This window comes from Pelodiscus sinensis, chromosome 5, assembly GCF_049634645.1.
Source record: "Pelodiscus sinensis isolate JC-2024 chromosome 5, ASM4963464v1, whole genome shotgun sequence".
Taxonomy (NCBI): Eukaryota; Metazoa; Chordata; order Testudines; family Trionychidae; genus Pelodiscus; species Pelodiscus sinensis.
In genome coordinates this window covers 47,178,595-47,199,651 of record NC_134715.1, presented here as the reverse complement: position 1 = coordinate 47,199,651, position 21,057 = coordinate 47,178,595, and the positions used below count along the sequence as shown (strand labels likewise).

General features: G+C 41.8%; 1 long non-coding RNA gene across 1 annotated transcript in view; it reads left to right on the top strand.

Moving 5' to 3' along the window:
• The first annotated feature begins 4,648 nt into the window (after positions 1–4,648).
• LOC142829428 (uncharacterized) overlaps positions 4,649–21,057 on the top strand; it is a 151,387-nt gene continuing 134,978 nt past the window's right edge. The window contains exon 1 of the long non-coding RNA XR_012903830.1: positions 4,649–4,722. This is a non-coding gene — a long non-coding RNA (uncharacterized LOC142829428). The remainder of the gene's footprint in view (positions 4,723–21,057) is intronic.

Sequence of the window (21,057 nt, the reverse complement as noted above, 5' to 3'; positions counted from 1 at the left end):
TTGAGGGCTGGAACAGCCTGGCTGGTTAACTAATTAAGCCATTAAGTAATTAAATGGGATTTTACATCCCTACTCCTACATAGATAAACTGCATAGGATTGCCATATCTATACAAAACCTTCTTTAGTAGCTGTGGGAGTTACGTGATTATACACCCAAGAAAATGGCTCCTCAATTACTGTAGGTGACCAATGGAATTTGAAGTTGAACATTTTTATTTAGTTATTTTTGTGATATTGACTGAAACTTAAGGCAGAGGCAGCATTTTCTGGCTTGCCTGCTGAGGATGTAGATGGTCACCCTGGGGATGCTGATTCACCCCTTACCTCCTGTCATGTCTCCTTTCCCACTCTGGCACGATAAATGCAGAAGTGGGAGCCAGCAAAAATACCCCAAAACCTTATCTACCAGACTTTGGTATAAAACTCCCCCCCCCACCCCCAAAATCTTAACCTAGATTTTGGGAATAAAATGCCACTGCCACCACCCAAATATTAATAAAGCAACCAGGGAGAGACTACTTGGGAAATCTCACCCCTAAAGTACAAACCAGGACACACAAATTAACCAATACCAGGCTAATAAAAAGAAAAGAGAAAGAATTTTTATTATCACCACAATATTCCTGTTGCAGGCATAATGACTAGATGGAACAGTAACAAAAAAATATACTCATGGAGGAGAAATTTACCATGGGCCAGGAACTTAGTTACAAAGGAGAGAAAAACCCATTTTTAAATACACAGACCAGATCCCATTTCCCAAACCATAAAACAATAAAACCTAATGGATTTATCTAAACTTCATCCTACTTACAGACTGTGAAGAGTATTTTCTTAGAGGGAGACATCCTGTCCCTTCAATAGCTAGAGAGAAATTAAACAGGACAAAGGAGGGGAAAAAAAAACAAAATTCCTTTTGTCCCAGTTTGAATTTCCTACCTACCTTTCTATTGGCTGCCTGCCATCTGGTTTAGGTAAGGAACATAATTAACCCCTTAGTCTCCAGGATGCTAGCTAACCCTCATGATCATGACCAGAGCCGGGTTCGGGCAATTTGCGCATGTGCAGAATGATCTGCACATGCGCAGATCGCCAGACAGCACGGTTGGCGAGCAGGGCTCGCTGCGGTTCAACGAGCCCTGATCATGACACTTCCACTTCTCCTTCCCCCCCCCCGCCACCCCCACAAACCTCTCTCTGGTAACCCAAGAATTTGTATGGAAGAGTATGTAAGTCCAAACTGGGTAGAGGAAGTCTCTCTGAGCTCATCTAGACGACAGGGAATGGTCTAAAAAAGATATGCAAAGTATATTGCTAGAAGTTCTGTTACTTCTCTTTCCCCCCACCTCACCCATCCCTGAAAATAATTTTATAAAAACACTGCAAAATAGCCCAATAGAAAATCTGAGGATCTAGGAATCCTCATGCATATAGTGGAATCAGAGTCACTTCTGATAATTTCATTGACATATTTTTATATGCCCAGAAAGTGAAAGTGCTTCACTTTTGAAAGTGTGATCAAAAGAAGATATGCAAATTCAAAAGTAATTAAGACGCGGCTTTTTCGGTGAACCTGCCCCCCCACCGGTCGAAAAGCCGTGTAAACCTCCTTTTTTGAGGTTTACCTCCTCATTTTTTCAGGAAGAATGGTCTTGTGCAAGAGGGGGTTTTGCGCAAAAAGGCACTGTGTAGATGGCACCTTTTTGTGCAAAAACCGCTCCTAATTACTTATTCAAATGAAGCGTGGCAATATGCTAATCCACACTTCATTTGCATAGGTTTTGTGGAAGAAGGAAGCTGTGTGGACATAGCCACTGGCTATGATGGTGCAATGCATTTTGTATGCGAAAAGGGCAGCTGTCCACTGCATGCACTCCGTTTGGGAGGTGATACATAGATCAGATAGTTTGCTAGGATTTAAGATTAGTAAAGAGTTTAAAGGAACAGAAAGGGGTTCCACATTTATAAATCACCGTAACCCTCATTTGAAGACAGGGACTAGTAAGGTCCCAGGCATGGATTGACTGGCAACCAGAATGAAAAAGAGGGGGACCTGATGGATGCTTCCTGGTAGATAGTAAAATAATTATGGACTCCCCCTATGCAGTACACTTTTACCTGCTGGGTTCTCCAACACAGGTGATAACAAAATTGTTGCTTGTTTAAATCACATCCACCGTGTCCTACCCTTCTTGTATAGCCAGACAAATCAGACAAATGTTATTTAAAAATATTATCCAGATATACCTTTAATTTGCCCTTTAAGCCTATAGGAACTTCACTGATGTCTAGGACAAAACTTGGCCCCAGAAAAATTAAAGTGATCCTATAGAGGCATTTTGAAGGCTGCCATTTCTAGATTTTTTTGACTCTATAACATGTCAGTTGAGTTTTGGACAAAGGATAGATTTTGCCCACCTTAGGCTGCAAGCTGGATATTTCCCTTAAACTTTTGCTCCTGTATCCCATTGAGATATATTGCATATCTCCTCATTTTGTTAATTGAAAAGCAAGTTTCAATGCAGTAAACTGTTTGCTAATGGCAAACTTTGCATAACAGCACTCTGCTGGCTGTGCTGCAAATAATTGGAACGATAGTTTTCTTTTCAATTTCCCTCATGGCAGAAAAAAACATACCTCATGACTGTAATTAAGTCCCTATAAAGATACATTGATTATCCTGAGTGCTGTGGTCTAAGAAAATCCCAGCCCAATTGTTTGGAAAAATATAGCTTTGACATATTACTGATTATTGCAGTACTATACCGTAATAAGGTGGTAAACTATTCCAAACAATAGGAATACTTTATGGCTACATCTAGACTGGCATGATTTTCCGCAAATGCTTTTGATGGAAAAGCTTTTCCGTTAAAAGTATTTGCAGAAAAGAGCATCTAGATTGGCACGGATGCTTTTCCGCAAAAGCACTTTTTGTAGAAAAGCGTCTGTGCCAATCTAGATGCGGTTTTGCACAAGAAAGTCCTGATCGCCATTTTCGGGATGTGATTTAAACAAGCAAATGGTTTAGTGTTCAGGATAGAGTATTAATCCTTCTGCATGACTTGTGCTTTTGCATCCCATCTGACTTTTCATATATGTGAGCTACTGGGGTTAAATCTACCCTATTTAAAATTCCTGTGTTAGGCACCAACTGGGATATGTAAAAAACACAAATGCGAACAAGTGGCGATGCAATTGAGAGCATGAGTGGAGATATATAATCTAAATCCTGCAGTTACATTTCCAATATTAGTTTCAGATTCTGTGAAGGTTTTAGCAAGCTCATACCAAAAATTCCAATGGAAACTAGGCCTGTAGGACAAGTTTTCTTCATATTTATTTTATAAATAGTGGATTCTCTCTATTGCTTTTCAATGTTATGAAATCTGCAAAATTGGATTCTTTGGGTTAATGGGCAACAAGCAGCGCAAACTTCTTCATGCTATTCCTGAAATTTATCTCTGACCCCTACAAGAACATCCCTTTTCCTATGCATTTTGGAGCAACAGACTCAGAAATAAAGATGGTTGTTAGGATGAGAAGAAGATCCCCTGTGGAGAAGTAATCAGAAAATGGGTCACTGTTTTTTGGTTTCATACATGGTCAAGGTTCCCATGCCCAGGGGGTCGACGGTGGGGGAGGTTAGGACATGAGTTTCTACAGGCTGGTAGTTGGAAGACAGAGACAGAAAGTTCTTAATACTAGTTCTGCAGATTGGGGGTAAACAGGCCCTAGGAGAATGAAGATGGCTTCAGGATTTCCACTAATCAGTAGTATAGCTCTTTTCTCCTCTGTGCTCTGATGGAGCAGCATGCTTGCTAGTTGGGGATGAAAGGTATTTTCACCTGCAATCCTAGCACTATGAGAATTGGAAGCTTTTACAATTAGAGCTATCATGCGTGTTTTAGCATAGCAAGTGGACTTGAAAGGGAAGGTAGGAGTCTTGAGTGCTCTGTGATGCAGCAGCAATAAAGCTGAGTTAAATCAGCTGGATCAGCATATGTATACACAAAGGTAGCTGTCATCTTTGTTCCTGCTGCCTATGGATCCTGTCTGCTATATAGCATGGAATCTACCTCATGCTGCTTTGTCCTGAACCTTAAACATAGCTGACTAACTTTACACTAAAAATGTAACTTTTTCTCTTTGGTCTCTTTCTGCAGAAATATATCCTAGCTGCATATTCTTTTAAATTGTAATTATCTGTTTGTATTGGTTTACGTTGCTTATAAAAGCAATTGTCGAAGCGAAGGGATACATTCTGGGACTCAAAGGCTTGTCTGGTCAACAAAGGGTTCATATGAACAAAAGTTCAGGAGTAGGGAGCCTCCAGGGTTCTTAATGGCATAATATCACAGAGATAGGAAAGGGAACTGGCAAATAGAGCCCTCAATAAGAGATCTGGTTTTCCGCTGGAGAGATTGGGGAAGGTCAGATCTCAAGCTCATCTGAAGAAATGAGTTTTACTCATGATACTATATATATTTTTGTCAATTTCTAAGGTGCCACAGGCCTACTCATTGTTTTTTGGTGTAAAGGATGTTATCCCTGTGGAGATGTCTGATTAGCCCCACCTGAAAGCTGAAACTTAATTAGCTAAGGGGTCAGAAGTGGTGCTCCTAATAGATTGCTGCTGGATCTACTGTAGAGAGGAACTGTTATAGTAAAACTCAACGCAGGAGGGGATTCTGTTTGGGGCCCTGATTGCTGAAGCTCTGAGGTAAGTTAAAAAACTTTATCTGTGTGAGATACAGATTAGAAACAAAGGACTACTCTGCTTGCACAGACTTTGAGGAGTTTGCAATGGCTTGATTTTTTTTTGCTATTGCTTAAATAAAACAATTACCCTTGGATTCTATGGAGGAGGGGAGGGGTGAACAGAATTAACCCCACGATAAACTATCTTGCAGGAACAAAGCTGGGTTTGTTAGGAGTAGGTAGTGAGAAGTCTGGCTTAATCATTTTACAAGTGGATAAATAACTACAAGGTTTCTCTCACCCTTCCCCCCCCCCCCAAAAAAAAAGCTGAATTAGAGTAGGGCTTGTTGAAAAGGAAAAATTAAGTCTTTTTCTATCAAAAATAGGGCTATCTCTAAAACATGCTTTCATGAGGGGAACTCAATTTTAAAACAATCTTTAATTTTTTGGGGGGGGAGCAATAAAAGGAGTGTTTTTCTTCAGTGCTACTGTTACAGTGTGAATCTCCCCCCCCCCTTTGTTTAAAAGAAAAAATCCATCTCCTTCCAATTTTCTCACATTTTTACTCCACTTTTCCTAGACAAGAGGGAAATAAATGAAAGAAAAAAAATTCACATTATTTATGCCTCAAAATAGACACAGCACATTTTCAGAATGTTTATAGAAACAAAAAACAAATTTTGACTTGTTTTAGTAGCAGGGAGTTTGTCATCTTTTGTTGATGGTGTATTAAGCACACTAGCTTGATGAGATGCAATTCTCATCTTGGGTAAATGTATTTGTGCTAACTCTCAAGTTCTAATTACTGACATGCCCAATGACTGTATAAAATATTAATGTTACCACACTCTTCATAAAATGAATAGTTGTCACATGGTTTTGGAAAGATACAGATACTGAAGGAAAGGTGTTTGTTGTTTGTATGGTTTTTTTTTTAAGGTGCCAAAAGAAGAAAACACTTAATATGTTTAACTTTAATAGCATATTATACATCCATTAATGTCTTTATTGGTAATTTCTGGTGGACTTGTATGTTCTGCTGGATCGAGGCCTTAATCTAAAGAAACTTAATTTTGTATTTTCATATTTTACTGATGTTGGTTGCTTTTTTAAAAGTATAGGTTATACCTCCCTTAATTGGGACACTCTGGTCTGGCAATGGACCACGGATGTTCCTGGACCATAGATTCTAGATATAAGGAAGTTGGGCTGCAAGGACAGGAGCGGTGGAAGGGAGGGGGGACCTCAGCCAGTAGCCCCATGTTGAGAGAGAGGTTGCAGCAGTGAGTTGTGGCCCCTTCTGCCAGACAGTAGCAGAAAAGCCAGCGGTGGCCATGGAGCCCTGGCAGCCCCAGAATCCACGGAGCTCCAGCCTGGGGATCAATGACCAGGCAGGCAGCAGCGGAGCTTGGCTCCAGTCCTAACTAGGGGTGGCATGGGCCATGTTGTGAGGGTGCTGGACGAGGGAGATACAATTTGCATAACTTTTAAAACTATAATATAGAATTTCTTGGCTTTCAGAATTTACAATGTTGCCAGCTAGGGTAGTTTGGTTGTTTTTTTTAGGTGTTTGTTCCATTTAAGTTGTGTGCATGTATAACCTCTGAAATCTAGCATAAGAGAAATTGCTAATCATTTCACAATCAATACTATCTTTGGTGTATTAGGGCAAAGTAACCCTATGATGGATGCAACGTTACTGAGTTAATAGGTGTTGTGCCTCTGACATCAGTAGAAGGATCAGGCTCCTAGTGAATTAAGCAACAGGTTTTAAACAAACAAATTGGGGCTTCACACTATACATATCTCAATCGTGTATATCTGAAGTAACACCACTGAATTTGATAGTACTGGACCTGTGTAACACAACTTGAATCCTATCTCAAGACTTCCTAAAATTGCAGATTCCTATTCAAGAAATGCTGTTACTTTCATACTTCTGAGGTAGATTAATTGAATGCCACATACTTTATTCAAGGTTCTTGAACTGAATTCTTCTCTATCCCACATGTAAATTAAAGAGCTTGGTGCACTTTTTTTTTTTGGTAAAGGCACAGTTTTCCCTAATTTCCTTGGCCAAAATTTCCTAAACATATGAACAATTGAGCAGAATAGTGTCTGGCCTTTGACTGCTGCCTTTTACCTCAATGGTGGTTTCTATAGTAGGAGTGCTCATATGTTTTTGAAGTGTATTCAGCTCTTTCCAGTTGACATGTAGTAGGGTTTTAAGTGTTTGCGTTCTATGTTTCCCTTTTAGTGTTACTCTACATACAATTATTCAGGAATCAAGCTGGGACTTGATCAGGAAATGCACTGTACTGAGGGAACCTCATCACTGGTTTCACAGTGGATACTGAATGTACCTTAATATTCAAGAAGACAACTGGAAACTAAGCTAACCCCAGGATTTAGTTCTAAACATTTAATTGAAGCTGTTTCCTGGGATCAGAAGATGCCATCTCATAGTGATCTGATCTATATTGTCATTTTCAATACAATCATATAGTTCTGTCACATTTACTAAAGATATTCACATGTTCACATTAGGTTTCAGTCTATCATCATCTTTACAACTAATTTAGCGATTACTATATATATCCTAGTTCAGTGGTCCCCAACCTTTTGGGGTTGCTGGGCACCTGGGGGTGGGGCTACAGCCATACACACTCCAGGCACCCGAGGGGGGCTGTGAATGCGCCAGGTGCCTGGGGGCAGGGGCCGCGCCTGCGCCTACGCCACGCGCCTGGGGTGCAAGAATGGCTTGGGCCAGCCCTGGTCACTTGGCGGGCGCACTGCCCCGTCAGGCACCATGGTGCCCATGGACACCGCATTGGGGACCACTGTCCTAGTCAGTGACTTTATACTTTAATGCCATTGTCAGTTTTGGACTAGAAGAAATTCACTGGTGATGGACATTTTAAAATTTTGTGCACAGAAGAACCTATTGCATTCTCTGTGGTATCCAACTCTGATCATTGTCAGGTAGTGTTTTCATACCACTCCTTTGCCTCCAGGACTGAGCTCGGTGACTATTTTAAATAATTGTTTTTTGATTTCATGGAATTTTTAGGAGAATTTTTTGTCCAAAAATTTCAAGTTTCTGCTTATGTTGGGGAAGGGTGCATGTATTTTAAAAAGTGACTGAAGTGTAAAATTTCAGTGTAAATATTTTGTGCTTTTTCAGGGAGGGATTATCAACACTATTTTTAACAGCTCTGATCTAAAGGTTTTTCCTCCCAATTTAAATTCAAGGAGTTCTGAACTGGTAAAGATTGTTGAGGGCAGATGGAGCTGGCCAGGAAGGAAACATGGCCAATCACTGGGGATGTCCTGCTGATCCTTTCTGACCCCTCTGTTTAAAAAGAGAGGTAGCAGCCATTTTGTTGCTGTAAGCATCTCACATTGACTGTCTACTGCCAAGGACTGTATTAGGTTCAGTACCAGTAGAACTATTGTAAGCAAGAGGTTGTGTTCTGTACTTGTGTAAACTTTTTGTTTACAACAGAAATTAAAACCAGAACTGTTTGGGCTGGTGGGTGTTCACTCTGCAGTGGCTGCTGCGCCAATGCAGAAAGAAAGCAGTGGCATCAGACTGTGTTAATTCCAGAGATGGCACCTTTGGTGTTCAAAGTTCTTGCCTGGATATCCTTTTCTTGTTGCTGAGTTAACTTAATTGCCTTGTCCTCAGAGCTATTATTGCCTTTTGATTCCACTCCCCTGCTGTGTGTTTTGATTTTTAATCCCATAGGCAGTGAGATAGTGTTGTATGCCTCTGAAAGATACCTTTTTGTGATAACAAAGAGTTGTTTTCCAACAGTCATGTCTGTTTCTTGGGAGAATTCTGTAGTGTTTAATTTTCTTTTTGTCATCACAGCTGCCCACATTCTGGTACACAATACTAGATCTCTAACAGTATTATGTCTCCCTTGTGGTTGTGAATCATGAGTAAATCCATAGCCATCGACTAAAAACGCATATTTTAAGACATGAACACATAAAACCTCCAGTTTATATAAATCAGTTTATATCACATGAAATATATTTTTACAGCATTAACAATAAACAAAGTATGCTCAATTCTGATATTAAAGTTGTGTATTTCATTTGATAGTCAGTAAAGATGCACTGCATTCCTGTCAAATTGGTGTTAAATTCTAAGCTGCTGTCAGCACAAAGGTAATGATTAATTTTTAATCACCAGTGGTACAGGGGTGGGGAAAAACATATTTTAAAACTATTGGCAGACCGTTGTTTTGCTGAGCTAAGGCTACAAGAAGATAAAAGCAGTCCGTTTTTATCTTTACTATTTAGAGTAACTAATTTGCATCAATTGAATCCTAGAGTGACAAACTTGTCTCTGAATGTGATGTCAATGTGTGTGTGTCATCATTATTCTATTTGCCTGCTGTTCTTGTGCTGTCAGAAGTGGATCTCCTATTGACACCTCTAATAATATGGAAACTGGGATAATTTGAAAATTGTTTGGTTGTATGGTGTTCAATAGAATGTATTTCTGAGGAGGGTAGATCAAATAATTGACACCTACTGACTTGCAATGCAGTTTTCAACTTCCATGATCCTGTGCACTTAAATTTATTTTTTCCAAAGTGTGCTTGAAGACTTTCACCCCTATACTTTATGCTAATCTAGAAAATTATGCTAAATTTATGAATTATTGAGGTCTTTCTTTTGGGGGGGGGAGAGCTTAGACCATGCTCATTCTCAATTGCTTTCTTTTTGGTTTACTTTTTTATATATGCAAAAGTGACAGGTGAAGTCATTTTTGGCTTAACTTCAGTGAGGTCAGGATTTAAGCACATTGTCTACAACCTAGCATGGAAACCAATGCTTATTCAGTATAGAAATTGATGTAAAAGAGCACAAATCTTAATTTCCTTAGACAAAAACAGTCCATTTGTCTCCATCCCCTTTTCCAAGCAGCAAGATCCTGTGTTCAAACAGATGTAGCTGAAGAACAGAGTGAAGCACTGGGAGTTACAAACTCCTGGACTCTAAACCCAACTCATAGCTTAACTTCACCTGTGATCACTGGCAACTCGCTTCACTGCTCAGATTCAATTCTTCTCTAAAAAAGGAGCTGTAAAAGTTCACCCACCAAAATAGCCTGTTCTCTGAACTTACTGCCTTTGGAGTCCCACTGTGAAGTTACATGCCCTGCTACGTACAGATGGATCCCATTTCAAGCCATTTTAAGGTGCAATCCATGTAGGTGCTTATGCATGCAAGTGTCATTTTTTAGGCACCACTGAAATTCATAACACAACAGTGGCTGGGTGCCACTTAAGTTTGTAGGTGCCTAAATTCATTGAATTCCTAACTTTTTTGCCACACACTCTGCCATCTCACTCGATGTCTTGATGCCTGTCTTCCACCTGAGCCTAGGGTTGCTAGGTGTCCAGTTTTGAATTGGACAGTCCAGTATTTGAGCTTTCTGTTTGGGAAATAAATTGAGAAAATATAGATGTCCAGTATTTTCTAAATAAGATGTAATATAGATAGTGATGTAATGTCAAGTGTGTCCGGTATTCTTGTGGAAACCATCTGGTTTTGTTGAAACCAGACTGACTCTCAAACCAGCAGCAGACTAAATTATGAGTGAGGTGTGAAACAAAATAGTTGTGAGGAACTGGGGAGAAGGAGGACTTCCTCTGCTTTCTTTAAGCTACAGGCAGTCCCCGAGTTACGCAGATCCAACTTACGTCGGATCCGCACTTACGAACGGGGCTTTCTTGCCCCGGAGCTCGCAGGCAGCGGGACCGCCCAGAGCGCAGTAGTCCCGCCACCTCGACATCCGGGGTGAGAAAAGCTGCTTCGGGTGCCCCTGGTCTGCTGGGGACCGTCTCCAGCAGACCAGGGACACCTGGAGTAAAGCCGGGGAGGCGGAGGGGTCCCGCGCCTCTGAGGCTTTGCTCTGGCAAAGCCGGGGAGGCGCGGGACTCTGCTGCCACTGCGGCTTTGCTCCTGGTGCCCCTGGTCTGCTGGAGACGGTCCCCAGCAGACCAGAGGCACCGGGAGCAAAGCCGCAGCAGCGGCGGGGTCCTGTGCCTCTGAGGCTTTGCCAGAGCAAAGCCTCAGAGGTGCGGGACTCCGCCGCCTCTGCGGCTTTGCTCCCCATGTCCCTGGTCTGCTGGGAGGCGGGGCGCAGCTAGTGCGCCTCCCCCCAGCAGACCAGGCTTTTGTTGTGGACCCTGGGATAGAGCAACTGGGGTGCTGCCGGGTTGGTCCTATAGGAACCTATCTGACAGCCCAGCTGTTCTGTCCCAGGCTTGAGATTCAGCCGCTGTTGAAACTGATCAGTGGCTGATTCCAGGAAGCTGGAGGCAGAGCAATTCTTCCTCCAGCTTCCTGTAGTCAGCCCCTGGTCAGTTTCAGCAGCAGCGGCTGAATCTGGAGCCAGTTCCGACTTACATACAAATTCAACTTAAGAACAAACCTCTAGTCCCTATCTTGCACGTAACCTGGGGACTGCCTGTAGTGGCTAGGGTACTCATCTAGCATGTGGGAGAACCCCTCCCCTCACCATTCAAGGGTCCAGTCTTTTTAGTGTCATAGTTTGGGGCAGAGGAGGGGGTTAGTTTTGGTCCAATTCATATTTAAAGTTGAACTACTTCAAAAGTAGATGCTTATCAGATTATTGTATAATCTGGTGGCTAGATCACACACCATGGAAGTAGAGAATCCTTGTTCAAATCTTTTGTCCTCTATAGGGAAAGGGGTGACTTGAAGTGGGGGTACCTCCCACATGTGGGTAAGAATCCTATCCAATGAACTAAAGGGTATAAATGGGTAGCCATGCTGCTGCTTACTGATGTTTTCATATCATACTTCATGTAACTTAGACATCTGAATGCCTGTCTTTCCTGGTTTGTAGACTGTAAGAAGATAGACACCTACCTCAAAGAAGCAGGATTTAGTTTATACCCTTCTTGGTTATCATTACAGGTGTTGGGATTTTGTGATTCCCTGAGAGTCAGATGCTGGGCAGAATCAAGGGTCTTCGATAATTCAATTCAACAAGACTTTATTCAATGTGCACAAAGGGAGCTCCCCAGTACTAAAATTAGCCAGAGCCCCTCTAGCAAGGAGCTCCTCCCCTTGCTGTTTTATAGCACATGGCAGTTACATAAGTTATATAACACAAACTTCTAAACCAATCATATTCAACCTTTCAATATATGGCTTTGTTTGTAACATGATTGTACTTCGCCACTCCACATGTTGAGTTCACCTCCCTCCCCTTGGCCTTTTCTAGACTGTTCCTAGGATGGTGAGCCACAGCATGCTTCTTTATGCATATCTACTTTCCAAACCACATTTTGTTTAAAATGAACACATGCATACCCTTCACACGTTAGCTAATTTACTTAGTTGAGAAAATATAAATTGAGGTGCCTGTCTCTATTCATCTATTACATAATTGTTTAATTCAGACTTCACGATTTGCAGTGTGTGTTCCTGTCATTTCCTCCTCCCCCCCCCCCCCTCAGGTGCTGGGATGCTCACTTCTGTGGATCTGGCCCCTACCATTTAGAGGGGTGTATACATGCCCCTCATTCAGCACTGTGGAAGTCAAGGTTAAAAAGCACTCCCTAACAGGCCTTCATTTTCTCTCTAACTCTAGGAATATCATTAAATCTGGGAAGCAGTTGAGACGAGGTCAACTCCGGTTAACAGCCTCATTGACCTCTGAGTAGATGCTGTTTCGCAATTAAAATGGGCTTTAATGTATTTGGAACAGGAACTTTAGCTAGTATTTAGCATAAGGAACTACTGTAAAAGGCTAAAACCTATTGGAAACTGTAGATCTATGCCCTCTCTACACTCCATCGTTCCCTGCCACTCCCTCACCTTATGCTGACAATGGTGCTGGCATAGGTGGGGTTAATTGGCTATTTTCTACCAGCTTTAAAACATTTTTAAATCTCTGATCATAATATCCAGCACTCTATATTTCATATGTTCCCTCGGTTAGTTTATTTCCCTACTGCTGCATTTTAACTGGATATTTGATAAAGGATATGCAAGCCAATTGAGGAAGGTTTCTGAAAGTAATAGGAAAAATAATTATCCTTAAATGACTTTTGAGCTTGGAGATTAAAAGCAGTAAAACTTTTTAAGGTGATGTTCAAGTAAAATAAGAGTTGACAGTGTCCAACATTTTTAGAAGTAAGTTGGTTTCACTGGATAGGAAAAGTGTTTCTCCACACTAAGTTACTAGAGTCTTTAAAACTGGCTATTTCAAAATTTTACAGAATTTCTGTAAAACCGTTCTCAAAAGGAATGCAAGAAATATTCCCAAGAAAACTTATTAAATATTTTTAAAACACTGTTAGTTGTCCATCACTTGTTTGAATTAACATAGATTCTGAAAATACAGAAGATTAGAGACCTTTAAATCACTTGCTTTATAATTCAGTTGCACTGACTCTAAAGTTTATATGATAATTGCCATGTTCAATGTAAAATGTTTTTCCCCTTGCCTTCTATTCCTTACATTGGTTTTAGATTTCCCATGACGTACTTATTGTACAAGATTATGATCAACTTTTTAAGGTAATTATGCTTCTTTAGTAGTAAATGGAATGTTTTTTAAATTTGTTCCCAAGAGCCTTGGGAAGAAATAGAAACGGTGATGCCTTTTTCTACATATAAGTAGACAATCTTTCAAATAAGACAATAGGCTAGTATATCTATATGAACCACAAATCAATTTTTCACTTAATGTATCTGCTTTTGGTTGATTAGAAGATGTCTATAAGAGCATTAACAAACACTAATTTGCTGGGGTCAGCCAGGTCTGGAGCTTTGACTCTGAGCCTTCTTAAATTATGCGATCAGATTTAAAAACCCGGTTAGGCTTAACCCATTTAGGCACCACTGGCTTCTCGGAATCACCAATACACCTCTAATCAGAAAACCACAGTGCAGCCAATCTGCTGCTATCAGAAACCTCACTACAATTTTTAGTATTAATATTTCAGAAAGCATGTAGGAACACATGATCCCTGCTGAGCAATACAACTAGTCTAGCTACAGTAACAGCTGAGACTGATCGCCAGGATACCTGTCCAGAAATGCATACTGCTGTCTCTTGTCTGGCTGTGGATTTGGTAACTCAAGAAGGGAAAATAAAATGTTTTGCCTTATTTGGTTTGTGATTGATAAGTTCCCATAACTGTCAAGTAAAATAACTCTTTATTCCTGGAAGAAATACAATGAAAATTGTAAAACTTTGTTAGCACCTTCCTAAAGTGTGCTAATGTTTGTGCTTCTGTTTTACAGAGCTTTGCTTTCATTCTTCTCCTCACAGTACATTTTGAAAAAAAAAATTATGAATCTGAAATTCTTCAAATATATAATTTTCTAGGAAATGTCTTTATTCTTCAGGAAACAATTAGGCATATTGCTAATATCTTGAATGTCCTGGTGAGAGCCATTGGGAAAGGAAGAAGCAGAAATAGATTTGAGTAAAACAAATTACTATGAATCGGAAATGCTAGCAATGTAATCAGGAAAATCTTTATATAAAAAAGGAAATGGACGGTTTTGAAAACATAATTGTCATTACTTGGCAAAAATCACATAATACAACACATGGCTGGTTTAAATTTCAAATTACATCTAGCTATGGCATTCAGGAGTGTAGAAAAATTCACGCCCTTCTGCAATGTAGCTAAGTCAGCCTCAGTCACCCAGTAGACAGTGTTAGGTCAATGGAAGAATTCTTTCAGCAACCTTGCTACTGTGTAAGGTTGCCAGGTATCTGGTATTGACCCGGACAGTCCAGTATTTTTGCCTGTCTGGTAAAAACATTCAGCAATTACCAGATGGTAAAATGTCTGGTATCTTCTGATTTCTCCCCCTCCCCCCCCCCCCCCCCCCGGCCAGGAGGCAAAAATATTTGACACCTCGCAACCCTACATACACACACTTGACAATCGGTCCCAGTCCCTGCGTGCTTCTCACCCCCCCCCCCCCCCCCCGGATCTCCCCAGACTCTCCGCTTACCTGGTTCCACAGGGCAGCTGTCTTCTGGCTTGATCAGAAAAACAAGATGGTTGCCGGCAAAAAACTTCAAAGGCTTTTCTTAAAGGGGCCATGCCGTTCTGTTTTTGTTGGTTTTTTGGGGGGGCGGGGTCGGTATTTTTAGTTAAACCATCTGGCAACCTTACTACTGTGCCTCACAGAGGCAACTATGCACATGACAAGGATTTCTCCAAATGGCATAGGTAATGGACAGAAAGGTTGAAGCTGTGTGGTGTTAGCGATACTATTTTCCCCAATAGTGAATTTGTATAGCTATACATTATTTTGCATTTTTCTCACAAGGAATGACGATAATGTAGCCATGTTGTTGCAATTCTATTGCAAGTCTCATATTTGTATTTACATAAAGTGCCACCTCTTGGAGTCAATTTTCCTTTAATTCAGTTTTTTTTTTATTGTAGACATCATGGATGTAGGGGAAAGAATCTTGAAACACATACCCTAAAGGTTCCCAGAAAACAAATAACTAGAACCGAACACTAACATACTGGCTTAAAAATGTGTTATTTCATTTTCTTGGTGGCCTGACAATTTTATTTTTTTTAACTTAGGGTTGTAACATTATTTACTCTAAATTCTGCATTGGAAGAGTGTGGGCAACAGGTAACTGTTTTCAGTTGTTTCAGAGGGATAGCTGAGTTAGTCTGTAACTGGACAAACTTAAAAAACCAACAAATAATCTAGCAGCACCTTTAAAGGCTAACACAACCTGTAGATGGTGGTATGACCATTTCTGGGTACAGCCCACTTTAGGGATGTAAGCAATTAAGCTTCTGCTTATTAGATAGTTGACTATCAGCCAACTAGTCCCTCTACTAGTTGCTTACACCCCCTTTTGCCTCTGATAGAGGCTGCAGGGGAGGGAACGAGAGCTGGTATAAAAGCAGATTCCCTTCCCCAGAACCACCTCCATGAGAGGCAGAGGGGTAGCTGGGATTAGGCATGAGCCAGGAATTGGGTGATTATGTAGCGCTAGGAAGAAGGATCCAAGAATTTGGAGCACAAGTGGTATTCTCTTCCATCCTCCCTGTTGAAGGGAAAGAGCTGGGCAGGATCACCAAATTGAGGATGTAAATGTGTGGTTGCGCAGATGGTGTCGCAGAGAGGGCTTTGGTTTCTTTGACCATGGGACTCTGTTCCGGGTGCAAGGATTGTTAGGAAGATATGGGATCCACCTAACAAAGAGAGGAAGGAGCATCTTCGCGGGCAGGCTTGCAAACCTAGTGAGGAGGGCTTTAAACTAGGTTCGTCGGGGGACGGTGACCAAAACCCTGAGGGCAGTGGGAAAGTCGGATACCAGGAAGAAATGCAGAGAGGAAGGGGCAAGAAAGGAGGACCCATGTTTCGAATGGAGAAGATAGGACGATCAACTGGTTACCTGAAGTGTTTGTACACTAATGCGAGAAGCCTGGGCAACAAACAGGAAGAACTGGAGGGCCAGGCCCAGTCCAAGAAATATGATTTAATTGGGATAACAGAGACTTGGTGGGATGACTCGCATGACTGGAGCGCTGTCATGGAAGGGTATAGACTGCTCAGGAACAACAGGCAGGGGAGAAAAGGAAGAGGCGGTGCATTATATGTAAGAGAGCACTACGATTGCTCTGAACTCCAGTATAAAGAGGGAGAAAAACCTGTTGAGAGTCTATGGGTTAAGTTTAAAGGAGCAAACAACAGCATTGATGTTGTGGTTGGTGTTTGCTACAGGCCACCGAATCAGGTGGATGAGGTAGATGAGGCTTTCTTCGGACAACTGAGCGAAGCTTCCAGATCGCAGGCCCTTGTTCTCGTGGGGGAATTTAATCACCCTGATATCTGCTGGGAAACCTATATGGCAGTACACAGGCAATCCAGGAAGTTTTTGGAGAATGTTGGGGATAACTTCTTGACACAGGTGCTGAAGGATCCGACCAGGGGCAGTGCGCAGCTGGACCTTCTGCTCACAAACAGGGAGGAACTAATAGGGGAAGTGGATGTGGGTGACAACCTGGGAAGCAGTGATCATGAGATGGTAGATTTCAGGATTCTGACCAAAGGAAGAAAAGAGTAGTAAAATACACACCTTGGACTTCAAAAAAACAGATTTTGACTCCCTCCGAGATCTGATGGGCAGAATCCCCTGGGATGTTAACATGAAGGGGAAAGGTGTCCAGGACAGCTGGCAATATTTTAAAGAAGCCTTATTGAAGGCACAGAAAGAAACCATCCCGACGCATAGCAAGAGAGGCAAACATGGTAGGAGACCGGACTGGCTTACAGGGGAAATCCTTTGTGGATTAAGCACAAAGGAAGCTTACAAAGAGTGGAAACTTAGACAAATGACCAGGGAGGAGTTTAAATGTATAGCTCGAGAATGCCGGGGGGTTATCAGGAAGGCGAAAGCGCAAATGGAATTGCGACTGGCTAAGGATGTGTAGGATAATGAGAGGTTTCTACAGGCATGTTAACAAGAATGTGATCAGAGAGGGTGTGCAGCCCCTAATGGATGAAGGAGGTAACCTAGTGACAGATGTGGGGAAAGCTGAAGTACTCAATGATTTCTTTGCCTCTGTATTCACGGACAAGGTCGGCTCCTGGACTTCTGCGCCAAGTGACGCAAGATGGGATGAAGATGGACAGCCCGTGGTGGGTAAAGAACAGGTTAGGAACTATTTAGAAAAGCTAAACGTACATAAATCCATGGGTCCGGACTTAGTGCATCTGAGGGTACTGAGGGAGTTGGCAAATGTCATTGTGGAGCCTTTGGCTATTATCTTTGAAAAGTCGTGGAGATCTGGAGAAATCCTGGATGACTGGAAAAAGGCAAATGTAGTGCCCATCTTCAAAAAAGGGAAGAAGGATGATCCAGGGAACTATAGGCTGGTCAGTCTTACCTCGGTTCCTGGAAAAATCATGGAAGGGATCCTTAAGGAATCCATATTGAGGCACTTGGATGAGAGGAAAGTGATTAGGAATAGTCAGCATGGATTCACAAAGGGCAAGTCATGCCTGACCAATCTGATTAGCTTCTATGATGAGGTAACTGGCTCAGTGGACATGGGGAAGTCAGTGGATGTGATATACCTTGACTTTAGCAAGGCTTTTGATACGGTTTCCCACAATATTTTTGCCAGCAAGTTAAGGGATAGTGGATTGGATAAATGGACGGTAAGATGGATAGAATGATGGCTAGAAGGCCGGGCCCAGCGGGTAGTGATCAATGGCTCGATGTCAGGATGGAGGTCAGTTTCTAGTGGAGTGCTCCAAGGTTTGGTTCTAGGACCAGTTTTGTTCAGTATCTTTATTAATGATCTGGATCAGGGGATGGATTGTACCCTCAGCAAGTTTGCAGATGACACTAAGCTGGGGGGAGAGGTAGGGTACAGAATGACTTAGACAAATTGGAGGATTGGGCCACAAGAAATCTGATGAGGTTCGACAAGGGCAAAGTCCTGCACTTGGGATGGAAGAATCCCAAGCATAGTTACAAGCTGGGGACCAACCGGTTAAGTAGTAGTTCTGCAGAAAAGGACCTGGGGGTTACAGTGGATGAGAAGCTAGATATGAGTCAACAGTGTGCCCTTGTAGCCAAGAAGGCTAATGGCATATGAGGTTGCATTGAGAGGAGCATTGCCAGCAGATCCAGAGATGTCATCATTCCCCTTTATTCGGCTTTGGTGAGGCCGCATCTGGAGTATTGTGTCCATTTCTGGGCCCTGCACTACAAAAAGGATGTGGACGCATTGGAGAGGGTCCAGTGGAGGGCAACCAAAATGATTAGGGGGCTGGAGCATATGACTTATGAGGAGAGGCTGAGGGACTTGGTCTGTTTAGTCTGCAGAAGTGAAGAGTGAGGGGGGATTTGATAGCAGCCTTCAACTTCCTGAAGGGAGGTTCCAAAGAGGATGGAGAGAGGCTGTTCTCAGTAGTGACAGATGGCAGAACAAGGAGCAATGGTCTCACGTTGTGGTGGGAGAGGTCCAGGTTGGATATTAGGAAAAATTATTTCACTAGGAGGGTGGTGAAGCACTGGAATGGGTTACTTAGGGAAGTAGTGGAGTCTCCATCCCTAGAGGTGTTTAAGTCTCGGCTTGACAAAGCCCTGGCCGGGTTGATTTAGTTGGGATTGGTCCTGCCTAGAGCAGGGGGCTGGACTTGATGACCTTCTGAGGTCTCTTCTGATTCTATGATTCAACTGATTTATTACTTTCTAATTTTTAAGTGATTTTTCAGTAGTAGTATTTTTCTGTCTGATCCTGTGAACAATTAGTTTTCAAATGAGGTGTAATTTAGGAGTACACAAGACAAATCAAACTTCTGGGATGGGTACAATAGTCTGGAAAGGTTGAGAGTCACTAGCTTAAACCATTATGCATCAACCAGAATGAGGCACTCTTATTTCTGAATAAGAGTGTCACCACATGGGGTTATTCTGAGAGATTTATCTATTTGTGGGATTACTAAAGAATAAATAAATGGATAAGATAGTTCATCAGTTTGTAAATGCCTGGCTCCAAACTGCCTATTGGTTGTACAGGTATTATGGTTGTATGGTATGTATGTAATGTGGTTCATCTTTTATCTCTGACAAACTGAAAATGAAGAAAATCTCTTAATTCACAAATAAAAACAGAGGTAAATTGACTTAGTTTACTTCTCAACATTGCATCTATCAAAATGCAACCTAGCTGTTAAAAAGCTTCCACAAGGTATGCACTAGATAAGCAAGATTCATTGGCTGCTGTCATGCACTCTGAGTACAGACAGATGAGACTCTGCAGCCTTGTGAGTTATTCTGATAATCAGTTGGCTTATTTGTTTTACACAGGAGAAAAAAGTCAGAAATTCCATGGCTGATATCAGGAACTTTTCTTGGCAAAGTGTACAGTTATTTTTTTGGCTCTTTGTAACTTGGCATGTGAAATGCAGGGTATTTTTTGGGAGGGTGTTGGCCTTTTGTTTTCCACCACTGAATAATAATAATAATAAATAATGATCAATTAAATCTTCAAATATTTTGTTCATTTCCTTCAATATTTCAGGATATTTTAAAACTTCATTGATTTCAAATGAATGGAAGCTGTCTCCTGCCTTTACACTGAGACAATGTATCAAAAGAATAGAGGGGATAACTGGTGAAACGTGAAAATATTTATTAATGAGGCTTCCAATAATCTCCTTCCCCCCCCCCCCCCCCGATTTTTGAGGCATTTCTAGTGGCTCGTTAGCCCAGAATGCCTAAAAAAAATCATTATACTTAGTTGTTGTAGCCAAATTCTTCAGAAATAAGTGCCTGAAGTTAGAGTAATAAATTCACATGAAATCTCAATTTTTCTCATTAATGCTGAACACCTGGAGCTCTCTGACCTCATGTGGCTTATGGATGCTCAGAAACTCTGGAGAGTGGAACTATGAACATATCCTCTTGGATGCTTCCACACGGGCTTAGGAGTGTAAAATTAAGGTACCCATTTTCAGTATTTTGGTCCAACACTTTTATGACTTGGGGATAGCATCTGAAGCTAAATTACACCATTGGATTACTGTAGGACTCTATCACAGTACCAGATTTTAAGGCAATTATGGGGTTAGACTGTATTAGCTCCCTACACCCTCATCCCTATCAGGACAGCATAGAAGTGAGATTTATACTTCCCTTCCAGTGCCCTTTGGGTAATGTAATGCCACTGGCAGTGTTAGCTTTACACAATGCCTGAACTCAAGGGTCACTTTTTGAGGAGTATAGGATCTTTTGAAAAAGGTGGGTTTTTTTTAATTAAAAAGAACCATGTCTAGGTGGTGGTTTCACTTTCAAAATACCCTTTTTCAAAAGACCACTATGATGCAAATGAAGCGTGCAATATTTAAATCCTCAATTTGCGCTATCGATCTGCCTAATTTACATCCCTCTTTTAAAAGAGGGATGTAGTTTGGACATACCCTTAGAGTGCAGTAGCACCATAGGCCGATTTACAATGAAACATACTGTGCTGTGGCATAGAAGCCCCCCCCACCAATGACACGGAGTCCCAGGACCAAGTAGCCCAGCACCATCTGTTCAGGGGGCTGCCATTCTGTGAGGAGATCAGTCCCTCTGCAGAGAGGACCATGGGGTGGGGGGGGGGGGGAGGAGGAGAGACCATGAGAGCTAGGAAGTTCACCTGCAAAATCAGGAAAACCAGCAGGAGGTAGTGAACAGCACAAACATAGGCTGGAAATCTTCAGAGGAATATGGGGCAGCTGCACAGCCAGATGGAGAAAAGCAGCACTATGAAGTGGGAAAGTGCTGCTTCTCTTTGGTAGCTCGCTT